Genomic DNA, 17,419 nt, shown 5'->3' with positions numbered 1-17,419 from the left:
AAGAAAGAGGAAGAAGACAAGAACAAAAGTGGTTTGGAATAGAAAGCCTAGGCAAAGAAACAGAGAAGATAAAGAGAATGCTTCGGAAAGCAGAAATTAGGATGTACAGGAAAGGAGGAAGCAGAATAATTGAACTAGTCAGAAGAACCAAGAGAAAAGCAATATCGGACAAAGATCAAAGGGGAGTAATATATAGAGTAGGATGCGCGAAGTGTAACAAAATTTACATAGGAGAAACAAAAAAGAAGTTGCAAGAAAGGTTAAAACAGCACCAGGATGATGTAAGATTGAAAAGGGACAATAATGCGATATATAAGCATCAGAAAGAGACAAACCACAGGATAGGGTGGGAAGGAGCAGAGGTCATAGAAGGAGAGAACGGAAAGAAGACAGAGAGATTATGAAGGCAGGAGACAAGGTGATGAATTGGAATGCAGGATTTTCGGTAAGTAAAGAGTGGGAGAAGATTTTGCTTAAAAAAGAAGAAATGAAAAGGAAGAAGAAAGAAAGAGAAAAATTAATAAGGAAAATAAGGATAGTTAGAGCACCGAATGTATCCAGCGAAAAAAGTAAACTTTTAATTGGACACGTGTGCAACTAAAAACTGGAAGTGAAAGCCGCACAAGTGTTACTTTTTAATGAAGGGGCGGAGCGTAATTAAAAGTTGATCTCCGGAGAGTATATAAGTGATGACCAACTTCCAAGTAGCTAGAAGGAGTGGAAGTCTGATGAAGACACAGTTATTGTGTTGAAACTATTACGTGATTCTTTTTTTTTTTTTGCATATTATCACATAGCCTTGCACAGTGTGTTATTGTGTATTAATATCCGGAGTGCCAGGTCACCACGGCAGCTACAAATACGAATCTGGCGCCTAACTAATTTAAGACCAAACCATGTACGCCTATGCACCAAATTGGTCGCCAGGTTGGAATTTTCGATCGCCAGGTCGCCATTGGTGATTGAATATTTCAGTTTTGCGATAAACATTTGCATAAATTATACCTTGCAACAAAACTCTATGATCTTGTTACTGGATTTAGACTTCAGGTTTCATGGCGTGCCTATAATATATAGCAAAGCAATATATAGAAGTCATTACATATACCGGCTTGAAAAGGTCAGAAATATGGTGTTTGAAGCAAATAATCATGTACAAGACCAAATGAACATATTCTCACACCCAAGACTATACGTCAGCCCCTGACCCTTCCGTCAAAGAAAATATATTCGTAGTTCTTTTTTTTGTAAATTGCAATGATCAAATTTTCGGCACAATGAATTCTGTATTTGGTCACGACTATAGAAAATTTCACCTTGAATGCACGTTTATAGGTCGGAACACTCTATAAGATAACAGTGTATTATAACATGTAATACAGAAACGCCCACACAGGAAATTTCTAGTAAAATGGATCAATTTATTTTGTAATATGCAAAGCGGGTGAGAGGGAGTCAAATATGTGGCCCTAGGTTGGAGCCTAGGCGCTAAATTAAGCCTGACCACTATCACTAGTACTTATGTGCACCATATGGTTGTCTAGAGTAATATTATTTTCAGTTTTTTTAGTTGCACGGTATTGAGAAACTGATGAAATTTACTTACAGGTAGCGGGAAGTTGTGAACTTCCTTTCGCTACAGTCCGTAAAAATCTCTGGCCGGCCAGACAGCGCTCTGTCTACTCGGTGATGCATAGTTAGCCAATCACCGCCCAGACGCCATTATTATTGACTTCCTGGACTGGAGTTTGATAGTTCTTGATTCAGATAGTATCCCAATTGCCTCATGATACTGAATTAACAATGGATAATTTTAGTGCTACCACTAGGAGTAATGGATCCTTCACATCAAAGTAGAGCACACAAACAATTCGGGAAAGCTGGAGTTCAGCAATGTAAAAACAGTATACATTTAATTTATCATACACTTTTTTTTGTTGTTGTCTAATGCTCTCTATTTGCAATCGAAGTTAGTAAATTTTTATACATATGTCACAGAAGAAGAAATCGTAAAGATTGAAGGATACTGTATGTAATAATTTGTTGAAATCTAATGAAGGGATAAATGAAGAGCTTCTAAGATTTTTTTTGAAACATGACTAATCCTTAATTTTCTTCGTGATAAATTGTAACAAGGGGAACCGAATTCGGAAGCTCCCAACGTGCATAGCTGTAGAACACAGCCTCTGTTGCTGAGTTGAGCCTTATATAGCCAGGCTTGGCCACCAAAGAAAGTAATCTTTCCTTCTAGACAATGGGCTAATTGTCCAGTAAATTTCCTTTAGATCCGGCGAATAGTTACTAAGAAATAAAGTACCGTACACAATCAGAGTCGAGCCTCTCCTTGGCAGAGGCCACCAAGTTTAGCAAACTGTATTATTTGGATGATGGTGTAATATACATACAATACCCTATTAGGGTTTAGTTTACCTGAATGGGAGACATGTTATCATACAATTCAATCTTCAATAAGAGAGCAAAAAGTCTTCCCTGTGCTCATCCAACCGAGAAATGTCTTTGGAAGAAATCAGATAAGGAATTTTGCAGGTGTCCACTCAGCCGTGGACCCAACACCTCTCGTTATCTTTAGATCAGAGTTTTCCTAAGTGATTCCTTGTCACGCATTAAAAATAACAGGGAATCACTAACTAGTTCGTTTTTAAAATACTGGTTCCATCTCGCAGGTTATATTCCTTCTTTAATTTTCTTAATATTGATCATTGGGAATAGTTTATACAAGTATACAAATGTATTTCCGTTCAAGTTAGACTTTTATGTTCTGTTTCTTAGTTCCGATTGAAAGTTTAACTTCTCTTTTCAGCACAGCACTGCAATATACGAGTAGAAGTAAAGTCGGAGATAAAAACTATTCTGGTGGCCCTCAATTCATATATATATATATATATATATATATATATATATATATATATATATATATATGAAAACCTGTTTCTTGCTATCCATGATTTTCAGTATGATGATCAACGCTGAAATCAGAAAAGTATATTTCATCCACTTCTTTTTTATTTATTTATTTTTTAATTTTTTTAAGGGGTACGAGAATAGGGTAACATAGTGAAATCATTATTCATCAATTAAGTTTCATCATGTAGAAAATATGTTCCCACTCCCAGCCATTAGAGGGTTACGCCCTCTCTTTGGCATGGAGTTTAGAGTATCACTATTGAGTTCAAGGTAATTATATATGGGCAAAGTGCAGTAATCATAAACACAAATATTATTAAATGCATAATAAATTCATAAATTGTTTCTGAAATAATATATAACAGAAAAGTGCAGATATATTATTGAGGTGCTAAGATACGAATAGAAATCACAATACATAATAAATATAATAGAATAAAGAATAATGATGATTATGAAAAATGTGGTGAGGTGCTTACACGTCACAAACAGATTTATATTAGCAAGACAGATGCAGGGTTAAATCTTCTGTCCCGGGGCGGCTCGGAACTAATGAACACATTGGGAAGCCCTTGTTAGTGATGAGGATCTCTGTGCTAAGATGGAAAGAGATGAGGAAGATGATGATCAATGACATATACTTCATATATTTCCCTTTCAGCCGCAGGAAGATGTTCGTGTTTCACATACATAGATATGAAGATATTTAAAGGTGAGTGTTTGTATCGATATGCTGCGTCGGTAAGTGAGTCGGTGTGAAGTATATCCAAGAATAGCGGATGGCCTGTTTGAATGCGAGAGGTTATGTACCTAAGGCGAAGTTGTGCGAGATGCTCGGTGATCTTAGGAAAGTCTATATATTCATACGTGAGCCACGTCGGATATGGAAGTTTAATTCGATACGCCAGTCGAATAGCATGTCGTTCCAGTATGCTGAGCTTTTCATAAAAGGAAACAGAAGCATTGCACCAACATCCACTTCTGGTTTCATTACAGATAAAACTTAATCTCGGAACATTGAATCCATGTGAGAACAATAGAGTCATTTCAGATTTTGTCAGGAAGTCAAGAATGTCCACAAACAAGAGTTGTACTTTCTTTGTTAATATATTAATATACAATTTATTTTCCTTAAAAAAAAAAAAAAAAAAAAAGTGTTTCTCAAACTTAACGGAAAACAATTGCTCCTGTACCCTCTTCAAATCAGGACCTTGTATTAGAGAGGCATTACTCATGATATTTTACCGCTTCTAATCTTTGGTGATGGAATTAAAACCGGAAGAACTAGAAAAAATAACTACTTCCGGTTTTTAAGATTGCTACAAGTGCAAATCGTACGATTCCTTGAAACACTGAATCGATTTCCAAAAACGCACGTCCTATTTATTATGGTTTTTATTCTATGGCTATCAACGTCGAAATCAGAAATTGTTGATTTTAACCACTTCAGATTTGAATAGAGTTAACAGAGTAGATGGAACATATTTCTGGTATGCTTAATCGATTACAGGAAAACGATTCTCGATATCTCTTACCGTCGTTGCTCTATGAAAATCAATATTGAAACCAGAAGTACTAGTAAACTTCAACCATTTTTGGTTTTAGTGGAATGTTAAAAGCAAAAATGACATATTTTCTTTGAAAACCTAAATCAATTCTTTAAATAAAAAAAAAAGCTTGTCGCTATATATCAGTGGTCGCCAAGGATATGAAGCTTTGACCTACCGTTTTTAAATCCTACTGTGAGCTATAACCAAAAGAACTACCGACTTTTCTTTTTTTTTAAAAAAAAGCCTCTTACCTTTGTTGCATCAGCTCAGTGAAGGAAGAATATCAAGGTTAGCAACCAGAGCGTTAACGCGATCTACTGAAAATGTCCCCGGGAGCTACTAGTATATACGTATTGTCGTTTCGATCACTGCTATATATTATCGTTTTTGTTCCAATGCCGATCAACGTTGAAAGGACAGACGGACGGACATAACCTTTTTATACGACTTTTGATATTTATGCATAGTATAGTTTGGATGTCTAAAATTGTTAACCAGGAAAATGCAAACCTGAGTAGTGGTTCGGATCCCACTAAGGTCCCATCTCACATACATATATCGTCAGTGCTGAAAAGAGAAGTTAAACTTTCAATCGGACTAAGAAACAGAACATAAAAGTCTAACTTGAACGGAAATACATTTGTATACTTGTATAAACTATTCCCAATGATCAGTATTAAGAAAATTAAAAAAGGAATATAACCTGCGAGATGGAACCAGTATTTTAAAAACGAACTAGTTAGTGATTCCCTGTTATTTTTAATGCGTGACAAGGAATCACTTAGGAAAACTCTGATCTAAAGATAACGAGAGGTGTTGGGTCCACGGCTGAGTGGACACCTGCAAAATTCCTTATCTGATTTCTTCCAAAGACATTTCTCGGTTGGATGAGCACAGGGAAGACTTTTTGCTCTCTTATTGAAGATTGAAATGTATGATAACATGTCTCCCATTCAGGTAAACTAAACCCTATTATGATCTTATTATGATCTTATTTATGCATATAATTATTTTGCCTAATTTGCGTATAAAATGTGTTGTTTATGTATAATTATTTTTATTTAGATTTAAGTAGTAAGTAAAGGATTAATTGTAGAAGTAATAGTGTAGAGTTAATTTCATTTTTATGTGTATTATTATTATTATTCGTGTTTGATATCATTTCAAATATGCAAAGGATCGAAATAAGATAGAATTTTATTAATATTGATTGCAAGCGATATTTAATTGCAAGGCCAAGCTCTGGTTAAAATCCTTTATGGAAAACATAGGAAAGTGGGAACTCAGCTCTCATGAAACCCAGCACAGAGAAAAAGAGAGAAAAGTTTAAAGACAAGATTCTTTGTCTGCAAGAAGAGAACACACTTGAGTTTGAGCAACTGGTACATCATTGCTAACTCTATTGTTCATAGTATAGGTGCATATGGCTGAACTTTAAGTATCTAAGGACATACAAAAGATATGGACGACAATTTTACTTCGGTCGGATACGTTGACAGCCGGAGACACCGAGTCCAGAACAGTCATTGTCAAAAACGCTTGCTGGAGTTGAGAGGCACATGCGAAAATATCGAAAACAAAGAGGTGTGAACAAATGAGAAGCTGACCAGATCTAACACCTATTTCCTCGGAAGCATCATCTCCAACGAAGTTTTCGCCAGCTCAGTGCCGGCCTAGCAATTTGAAGCTCCCCCCACTTGGAGGAGAAAAATCAAAGAAAAGAGCATTCCCTGTAGAAGAAAATAAATAAAGAAAGGCTTATTTCGGCTCAGAACGGCAAGTCCAACGATCTAAACCTGAGGGGAATGCATAATAGATGTAAGAGCAATAAAGTTCTTGTCGGAGAAACAGACGTCCTGCGGAGAAAAACAGCACCCACGTCGAATAAAATCATGATATATTAAGTTGTTATGATATGACAGCATGTCATATGTTTATATTATGTGTATTGTTGTGTGTATATACATATTTTAATATGCTGTGTGTTGACAATTAGTGCAATCACCTAAAAACAATGAAAAATAGGTGAAAATCTCAGTTGCAGGTGAAATGCCTACGAGTAATCCCGACAGGTGGCAGCACCGGATAAAGGAAGTGTGAGGAAGGGGATAACTCAAGTGCAATGCATGCACGTTGTGTTTAAAACTAATTTATATATCTATTTGTGAAATGTTCAGGAGGTGCTGCATATCAAATAAAAGCCTGATCTTTCTAGTTGACAGTGCAAGTGTCAGAATTTAAATAATGTTTACCAGTTCCATGTAATTAAAGTGAGAACAAGGCAAAGTGTAATAATGAGGTCAGGTAGTGCAATGCCCTGTGGTGGAAACACCCTCTTACCGCAATCTCCTCCGCCATAAGATTCGCAGTAGGCAGAAAGCGAGCCCAGGCTTTTGCCAACAAGAAGGGTTTGTTAAAAGAGAATAGCGGGAAGAATCGAGGTAATTCGTGTCTACACTTCGAAGGAGAAATATCACTATTCGCGCTCTTCGAGAATTCGGATTTGGTCTTCAGTGAAGAAACATTAGTCTTCGCGCACCTATAGCATATTCAATATGCACCTTTGACTTTCGCGAAGAACTTATACTCTCTGTGCTTTATTGCTCGTAATAGTGATGTGTGCTATCTGCAAAGATATAGACATTGCATGTGCAATTAAATATTATTCATGCTCTAGACTATTCGTCATTTAACAATATAAACGTTCATAGAAGCCAACTGTGTCCTTAGGTACAGAACTGTATTTTGTTTTACGTTTCGCAATGAGCGGAAACTTCGAACTATCGTTTTGCAAGTTATTTTAAAGCCAGTGTCATCTTCCCTTTGGTATTAGGTTGATGAAAATTAGATAGTCGTACCATAGCCACTTAACGGGCTGGATCACGCTAGTTAGGCGAAACGAGCAGCTTACAGAAAACTACACTGCGGGCACCAGATAATGGAAAATGTCAATTGTTCCCTAAAAGACAAGGCGTAGGCGAAACAGGAGTGTGACAGAAAAGTCTTGTTCCAATTGGAAGAGGAGCAAGGCCATCGCTGGACCGACGTCTCACTAGAAACGGAAGATAGTGAGACCAACGCAAGAAGAAGAGGACATGGAATCCACAGGAACCACAAGGAACTAGGACCAGAATGTATGAGGTAACGTGCACGAACTCTGATTATAAGTAAAGATAGGCCTAAATCAGTATAAAGAACTTTTCGGTGAAACAATCTCGAAATTCAAAATTCAAAAGTACAGTATATTTTTTCTTTCCATCTGTAAACCAAGTGTACAGTGTGATATAACGTGTGCTTACGGCATATTAAAATTTATTCATCCCAATGAAATCAGAGTGCATCATTCTCCACAGGAAGTCCATTAAGGTATGTAGAAATTGTGCCAATATTATGTATTCTTTTCAGCTGTCCTGGAGTTGTCCGAGTCCAGTACGACATGGTTGACCAACATCTTTATGTTGTTGCGTGAGTGGGAGATAGTATTGACTCCTTACACCTGGAGTAAAACTGCATTTTATGACCCTGAAAATTAGATACTCATATTTGCTGGAAATTCTAAAGTAATTTGAGTTCATTTTGTTCAGCATAATATTTTCATCAGTTCAAACTAACTTTTGCTCTACCGACTTTGTTAGTAAATTTGCATATCATTAAGATTATTTACATTTCAAAAAATAACTTCATTAGCATATTCAAATTCCATTTTATTTACATATATTTACATTTCAAACAACACAACCTTCAGGGCCTTTGTGTACAACACACAGTGGATCTCACGATTGCAATTTGCTACCTGTCCACCAAATTTCGATGATATTCAGCCAGTAGTTACGAGAAATAAACTAGAACATACAAGGCAAGTTGAGGCGAACCTGTCGCCGACCGAGCCCAGACATAATATATAATGATCTTTATTCTTTAGGCCATGGGTATATTGATCTTTATTCTTTAGACAATGGGCTGTTTGCGTACCAAATTTCATGATATTCGGCCAGTAGTTACCGAGAAACAAAATACACCATACAAGGCAAGCCGAGCCGAAGCTGTCACCGGTCGAACTCGGCCATCACATGTAGTGATTTTTATTCTTTAGGTGATTGGGTACTTGTACATCAAATTTGGTTTAAATTTAGCCGGCAGTTACCGAGAAATAAAGAACTACATACACACACATACATAATTGCATTACATCCGGAGTAAAACTACAAGCCCCGTATGCTAAGAAATAAAACATACTGCATGTAAGGAGAATCCACTTTCAAACTCACAATACTAATGGAGGGCTTGATCCGGGTGACTCCCCTGTCTACACCACTTCTTAGGGTAAAAGGTAAAGACATACCGAAGAGACCTCGCGATAGAGGTTGAGGTTTAACAGCCCGCCTTACTAAAAATAATACAAAATTTACAATTTTTCTTTTGCTTGTTTTTCGTAAGTGAAAGGAGATAATGAAATGCAAATTACTACAATCATAGATAATGTTATTCTACAACAGAAAATATGAACCTGAAAATGTTCAGTGTTGTCATCCATAGAAATTTCAGTGTTGCCAGAATAACAAAGCCCCTAAAATCTAAGTTAAGGATGTTTTTAAGTTCCAAAGTGGCAATTTTCTTTTCAGCATAAAACAAACAGAATTGAAGGCACTTCACATAATACTTAAAGAATATAGGATAATATAACAATATAAATAGTAAAAACAAACATATTTGAATGTTGCTATTGATTTGTATATTTACAAATAATATGATTAGTGTGAACTAAAAATAGGATATATCATTAGAATTATGACATCAAAATCATAAAGAAGGCATATCAGTAGCATCTCAAATAAATGTGATCAAAATTAAAAAATAGGTCATATCAGTAGAATTGTAACAGAATATCGTGAAAATTTAAAATTAAGTCATATGAATGGTATTACAAGACAATAGGGTATATGTACGGTAATATAAACCTTTTCATTTATATTATATTTTGCACATTACATATACTAATGTTTGTAAGTTATAAAGTTTTAACTTACCTATTGTCGGCTACTATCGTGGAACATTTGAATGTCACTGCACATAGTATACTGTAGAAATGTGTAGAATATACTTGTTTGTGTGTACGAAGAAATAAATATGGCCGTTAACAAAGAAATGTTAGTGTGAAACCGTTTTGCGCGCCATTTTTCCGCGACCCGTTTATGGTCCCGGCTCGTGAACAGCGAGAAATAACAATAGGCGCGGAGCAGGCCGGGTTGCGTTGACCGTCCGGAATCCGGTTTTAACTGTGTGTGGGAATTTGACATGGCACATATACGTGCCGCGCCACACTAATGCTGACGCATGGATTGGGAAACAGATGGCGCTGATTGAAAACTCTAATAAAGACGACTCTCAGTATTGTAGCTATTCTCTTCTTTTCTGCGTAAATAATTCATTATCAATGGCGTTATCTTGCTCACAGTATGCGTATGAAAACATATAGCATACATTACTGTTTTAGAATGACATAGCATTACCGGCATGCGAGGTTATGTTACAGAGAGCATCCATTAGTGCGTATAGACGGGTAAAAGAGATGTACAGCAAGTACAAAACGGATGTTAGGATACGTAGTAGGCAATGGACTCCAATATTAAAAAAAAACATGGCTGACTTTCAAATTATGTGTATTGGCGTACAGTGCTTAGCTTACATGATGGCTGGTAGTTAGTATAAGGTTTGTCAATATATTTTAGTCGGTTTGTAAGGGTTGTATAAGAAATATGTGCGGTGAACAGTATACTGGATAAAAGTTAGTAAATGTGAAAATATCCCATCTTACACATGTAGTATCTGTATTGCCAATGATTTATTTACCTTAAGATTCACAGTTAATAATCCCTTTAAATGTATTAGGGGAACTCGGAATAAAATGTTAACGGCAAGTATCACTGACGTTATCCAATAAACTAAAATGTTAACTTCCCAGCTAATATTAAAATTTTATCATTTGGTTAAGATTAGAACATTTTGTTTTTGTAATTTTCTATAGTCCCTATGATCCTTTCAAGCATACTATTGTAATATTCTTATTCCTGATGTCGAAATGAATGTGTTCACTTTCTTTTTTCTTCCCTTATCATTTTACTACAGATGGCATAACTTTAAATTCCTTTTACAGTGAAACGGCGTCACTTTGATTTCCCCTCCGAATGCAGGCGGCATAACCGTGCTTTCCTCTGCAACTGCAGGCGGCATAACTTTCAATTCTTTTCCCACTTAAGCGGACTAACTTTGAATTCCTCTCCCACTCAAACAGTTTAACTTTGTTTTCCTTTCCCACTGAAGTGATATAACTTTGAATTCATCTCCTGATTCTTAAAACTATCCTTTTCCCTTAGAATTCTTTCTTTTTCATTTACGAAAACTCTCCTATAAAAGGTCGTTTACATATTGTAGGGCAGCAGGGCTGCGAAATAATACATAATTTCTTTTCTCCATTCTGTCAGCAAAGTTTTTTCTTTCACAGCAACAGCAATCTTGTTTTCTCCAATGTTTCATTATTTCTTCTCCTATTTTTAAGAACATCCTTTTACCTTAGAATTTATTTCTTTTTACTTCCTTCCCTTATAATTTTATTGAAGGCGGTTTTTCTTTGTACTTCCCCACAGTATTCTTAAGACTATTCTTTGAGCAAGAATTCTTTTCAAAGTTTTTTATTTTCTTTAACGCCAACACAAAAGTTCTTAATCTCCGAAATTCCTTTCTTTTCTTTTCTCCCCTACCGGTAGTAAAGTTTTTTCTTCCACATTGACATAAATGTAATTTCCTTCCGGAATTTTTTGATTACTTCCACCATATGTTAAATTCCTTTGGAAACTCGTTATTTAACATCTCGTTTTCATTAAATTATTTCCCTCATAATAAGTTACTCGAAACCTCTGTGAGGGTACTAAAATTGTTTTCCTTACCATCAGTAAAGTCTTTTTCTTATCGCCTTAAAAAATATTTTTATCTTGCAATTCATTTATTACTAGTAGCTGATAAGAAATTCTTTTTAAAGTTTACTCAAGTGTGTTGCTTACTTTCTGTATCCATTTACTGCAAGAAAAATAATGTTATACGTATCGTAAACAAATGTCAAAGTTTGTTTAACTAAGCAAAAAGCTTGTGTAACACAATTCTTAAAAGTTCATGAGTAGGTAAAAATCTTTCAAGTTATTAGTAATAGAGTGATTTGTACAGTCACCTCTTTAGTAGGATCACAACTTTAGTATTTTCAGATTTTAACAACGAATTCTTAATACGGGTTCACACTGTATGTGTTCTAATGAGCTTCCTATGGAAGCGATCCATAAAATAATACGAGAAAATAAAAGACACCATCCACTAAATATGATCTTCCTATGGAATTTTAATATAATCACACTACTACTGTTCTTTTATAAAATAAGATGAGATTCCAACAGAAATCGAAACAACTAATATAATAACAATCAAAGATTGTTAAGATCTTCCTATGGAATTTTAATATGATCACACTCACAGAGTGTTATGTTAAGAAAAATAATCCAAGTTTACGTACTAAACGAACTAATAAAATAATCACAACAATACATTGTTCAGAGCTTCCTATGAAAGCAAACCAGTAAATAAAAAGATAAGTTTGTGTAACATTTTTCTTCTTTCGCAAATAAAATTTGCTCTTCCATTTAACATGGAGTATTATTGTAAATAATACGAAAGAGAACAAATAAGTTCACATCGTAGCTTCTCTAAGTTTGTGGAAGAAACGAATTATTTGTAGGTTCACAATCAAAGATTTTTCAGAGATTCCTATCGAATTTAAATATACTCGCAACTATGTTGCTCGCAGAGCTTCCTATCGAAGCGATAGGAAAGGAGAATATAAAAGACAAGAAACGAACGAACTAATATTCATATGCATTTACTTACTATATTGAAAGGTTTCTCTGTTAAACATGTAACAATCTGATGATTCTTTAAATGTGTCGCAACATATTGTTTAAGTTCTGTAATGTTCTGCAAAATTCACAAAATTAATATGTGGTTATTACAATGTAATATAGCTAACACTCTTCGTAATATTACCGTTATTAATTACTTTAAAATATTTTCAAAGCATCTGGGTACAAGATTACATTTTAAAGGTAAAATACATTTTAGGAAATAATAACCATAATAACTTTTAACCGAATAATGTCTTATTTACAAAAGAATTTTTTCAGATAATATACGTAAGTTAAAAATGAATACGTATATCATGAATAAAATTATAATAAAGTATATATGATGAAGAAATATACAATGTTATATTCTATTTTGGTTTTGCAGTTTTGAATGTGCGCAGATGTAAACGATTTTATCACAATATTTTTTTTGTATTTCTGATACTCCAATAAGCATTATACCATGTAAATGTGTTTCCAATTTATCACTTTTACTTGAGTTTTTCATTCATTCAATTGTATAGGTTTCAGTAACACAAAGAAACAAACTAAAAATTATAAATGAGATCTTTTTCTAAGAAAAGTTCTGTAATCAACTGAATATTCTCAAGTTTTAATAAACTATTATATAAAGCATAATTAAATGTCCAATAGTCTATTTCAGTATCATGATGTGTTGAAAAAATGTCATACAGTTCATCAAATGTTTCAGTGTGTACTATAATTCCCTATGTATTATAACACTACATTTCATAGTCTAAAATAATGCATTCATGTTCATCTAAAACACTACTATTTTCAAAACACTCATAATATAAAACCTTTATGTTCTGGCTTCCATCTTGAAGTACAATCCAACACACACAGTTCATTTACAGAAAATGAAATACAATCATACACACACTGGTTATTTTGCGTATATATTTTTAACTTTTTAAGAAACACTTCAACCGAGAACAATATACCTTCGTATGATAACTTAAATCCATTTAAAAGAGTCCTGTTGCTTTTATATCTTTTATTCAGTAAATGCTTGTTTAAATAAAGCTCAAACACAATGGCAGTGTTTTCTTCTTAATTAGAAGTTCCCAAACAGTACGTTTCAATGTATTGTCATATGCTAATTGGCATAAATGAACTTCTCCATCTGGAATCCTTAATGAACAAGAGTTACAAAGTTGTGGCTGTTTCAATTTATAATTCTCAAAAAGTTCTTTTATGCACAGTTCACTTACTTTAAAACGATTGCACCTGCAGTTCATTTTCTCTAATTCAGGAATTTCAATATGTGAATTAGGATACACTTTCAAAAGAGATTTCATCGTCATATCTATAATATCTTTTAAACGGCTGAATTTCTTCATCATTAGAATATAATATTTTCCATTTATCTGAATGAGATGATTGTAGTAAAACACGTTTCTTTTCCTTTTCTCTCGGCGAAATATACTCACAAACAAATACTCGCCTACTACACATTTTCACAAATACTGTTCTACTTAAATAATTACCTACAAATTTACAAACTGCGCATGCGTACTAAGTTTCAACGAATACTCATGTGCAATACAATTTCTGTTCTACAAACGAAATAAAACTATATACTTGTAATCCTATAAGCCCCGTGTAAAAAATCTTTATGTAAAATTAATTGTCTTGGAAAATCACAATCGTACATTAACATATAAGATATAATGCTTTCATAAACTATATGAAAATTATACTGCAAAAGAATATAATCCTTCTTACTATGAATATTTTATAATTCCTTATATATTTTCATGATTTCCTTCCACTTTCATCTTTTGACAAAATACTAAAAGCTTCCAAGTCCAACATATGTTTACTTTTTAAAATACACATGTGGTTACTGTCATCAAAGTACCCGCCGCATATTAAAACTTTGTTTGTTATGCACTTAATTAAAGCTAATTTAATACAATTAATGTCAATACTTGACTTCTCACACGCACAATTCATACTTTTACTAATGCACGCCTTCAAACAGCAAAATATTCTCAACAAATAACACGCAGTATAAAAACTGTTTCTTTTCGTTGCAACTGTTGCCTCTAGTAAACAAACGTGTATTTTGCTTTCTAAGCCAGTCTCACTGTCTCGGCAAATTTTAAAAACATATATTTCAAGTTCAAATAGTGTGCTACTTATACAATCTTCATTTTTTCTCTTCAAAATATTTCGCACGTAAGTCTTTTTGTTCCTGTTTAAATAATTTCTTAAAATGTGAAAAGAGATAATAAAATTAAAATAATGCATACATATGAAACAATACTAGACAACAGGTAATATATGTAAATGCGAAACAAAATAATTACAAAACTCTATTACTTTCCATCATTTTATCTATTAATAAAAATTTTTCTAAACATTTTTAATATTTATATAAATGATGAGAAACATTTTTTTAAAAAACAACATAATTATCTAAAATAAAAAAGTTTATTTATTTATATACAAAATCATTTAATAACAAATTTTTTTCAATCGTAAAACTGCAAAGTATTACAAGGTTGCGAATGCAAAAATTTATGGTACAAATCTTACATGTTTCCACCAAAAATAATTCTTGTGCATTACAAAATGCACACCCTGATATTTTCACAAGTTTTCTATTTTGTTCATAAAACGAACACAAATGATTAAACACGTTTGCATGCAATGTGTTTAATGATAAACATTGTTTACTTTCTAAATCAATAATATTATCTAATGCAAAAATCTTTTTAATCCAAATTGATTTTTCTGGACCTTTACAGTAAAAGGTTGCATCTTGTTTACAAAGTTCATATACAAGGTTACGTATGTGTGATACGGTATAATATTACACGAAATTAACATAGTTAAATGAAAGTATTAAAAATTATTCCAACTTAGTCCGTGTAAGTTTAATGTTAAACAATCAATTTGTTTTTGACAGACTAACGCTAGTAAATTTTATTCTACTGGTGATTTTATTAAGCAATGCAAATTTACTGTATCATCGCATGCAGTTAAACAAAATTCACGAATAATAAATTCATGATTTGAAATATGAAAAACTTGTTTGTGGATAATGTATTCAAAAATGGAATAATTTGTCCAACAAATTCAGTGTTCACGCGTTTTTCTTATAAAGTTTATACTCGAGATTTCACTGTCTTTCTTCAAACAACTCAATACGAATTATTTCATTAGATAAATATTGCACTACATAATCATCAACGTTTTCAGGATTCACTACGATTGCATTAAAGAGTAAAACACAAACTGCACTAATAAATTGTTTATTACATCAAAAATATATTCACTATCACCAAGAACACTAATATAAAAACATTTTGTAACTATTTACAGTCACTTCACATATACTTTTTTCATGTATTTCAAAAATTATCAACTCACTAATGGGTAAATGCAGTTTTAACACGTAATATTTACACAATCCCTTCGCATATGCTTTCTTTTTGTATTTAGTTTCATAAATGTCAATCAGTTCACTCATAAATTTTTCAGCTCTTTCTTGAAGTATGTCAAAATAGGTCTCATAAAAATTTCTTATGTGCAAATGCCAAGTGCAATTTGCCATACGTATAAAAATTTCATCAATTTCAACATCCATTAAAATCCTCACTACTCTTTCTTCTAGTTCTTTGTGGACAAAAAGGCACTCATGTCCCATTTGGTTCTCATCCTTTTCAGCACATGCCTCGCAAATTAAAATTTTATCTGTCTCCCACTCTTTAATCGATTTCACAATTCACTTCACATCTACTTTATAATTAGTACAACAGCAATTCAAACTCCAAAACCTTGATGTTGTGGATGATAACGATGGAGATGAGGGTGGTGCCCGTGAAAATGATTCTTCACTATCTGTTTCATCTGATGATGCATAACTAATCTCTTCTTCATCGGAAGATGATGATGACGACAGGTATACAACTTCTAAACACTTTTGTTTCTTTTTCACTGATTCTGTGCTCTTATCATCAGAAGATGATAAATATTCAATTTCTACAGAGTCGAAACTGCTAGACTTCGTAGGTGATTTCAGGGATTCAGTCTTAGATTTCTTACGTGGCAATGGTGGAGAAAGGAAAGTTTCTTCATTGTTGTCATAGCTTTCGTATTGCTGCCATAGGGAAATACATTCAACATAGTCCTAACACCAAGTATTTATACGTTTACGTTAAAACAAAATGGCGTCCAAACAATATCAAGTTCATAGAAGTCTCCCATCACATTCAAGATTATTTTTCCACTCAAGGTTCACAATCAATCACTGCTTATCAACAAGAAAAAAGTTCCTAGAATTGTAATCATGTGTGCGTGCAATCAAACAAGGTCAACATTCGCGTAAGCATCCGCCTTAGCAGTCTTTTCCGCGACGCGACGCGTTTCCGGCACCGGGCGTCCTATCTTTCGTAATCTAACATTCTTTGTATATAATTTATTATTATAATATTTATGCAATTGACTCCCCTTCAACTACATCCTAATAACATTTATCATTGTATACTTATCTACAACATACAACTCCCCCCTTCCGTTTTATCATGTTCATATTTATCGTTATCAACATCCGGAAAACACTGTTATCAAAAAAAGAGGGGAAAGTATTCCCTATAACATAGTGTATACCAATACCTGAAATACACTGATAATTCACCGAAAGTAATCACTGATAATTGGTCCGATGTTTGTGATAAACTACTTTTGTTTCATAATATATCCCACGGGACACCATTTGTACCCAGACTATTCTGGCAATGTGCTTTGTGATGAGCGCAAGAGTCTTGGTCTTGCAGTTCTTGCAAGAGTCTTGCATGCGAGACCAAGACCAAGGGGTGCAAGACGAAGACCATACCTGCAAGACCAAGACCAAGACTCTTGCGCAAGAGTCTTGCACAAGTACCGGCACTACTTGATTTTTTTATATAATGTAAAAAAGAAGGAGATGGATTTCTTGGCTTCAGTAAAAATGCTGCTGGAGTGAATGTG

The 17,419-nt window shown here is 33.8% G+C and overlaps 1 long non-coding RNA gene across 1 annotated transcript in view; it reads right to left on the bottom strand.

The window, feature by feature from the left end:
* Window positions 1–7,721: 7,721 nt before the first annotated feature.
* Window positions 7,722–17,419, bottom strand: part of LOC145683434 (uncharacterized) — a 75,326-nt gene continuing 65,628 nt past the window's right edge. The window contains exon 3 of the long non-coding RNA XR_014131095.1: window positions 7,722–7,997. This is a non-coding gene — a long non-coding RNA (uncharacterized LOC145683434). The remainder of the gene's footprint in view (window positions 7,998–17,419) is intronic.

This window comes from Thermobia domestica, chromosome 4, assembly GCF_964235325.1.
Source record: "Thermobia domestica chromosome 4, izTheDome1.hap1.1, whole genome shotgun sequence".
Taxonomy (NCBI): Eukaryota; Metazoa; Arthropoda; class Insecta; order Zygentoma; family Lepismatidae; genus Thermobia; species Thermobia domestica.
Note: the sequence above shows the minus strand (reverse complement) of the source record. Positions and strands in the feature narration are given on the sequence as shown.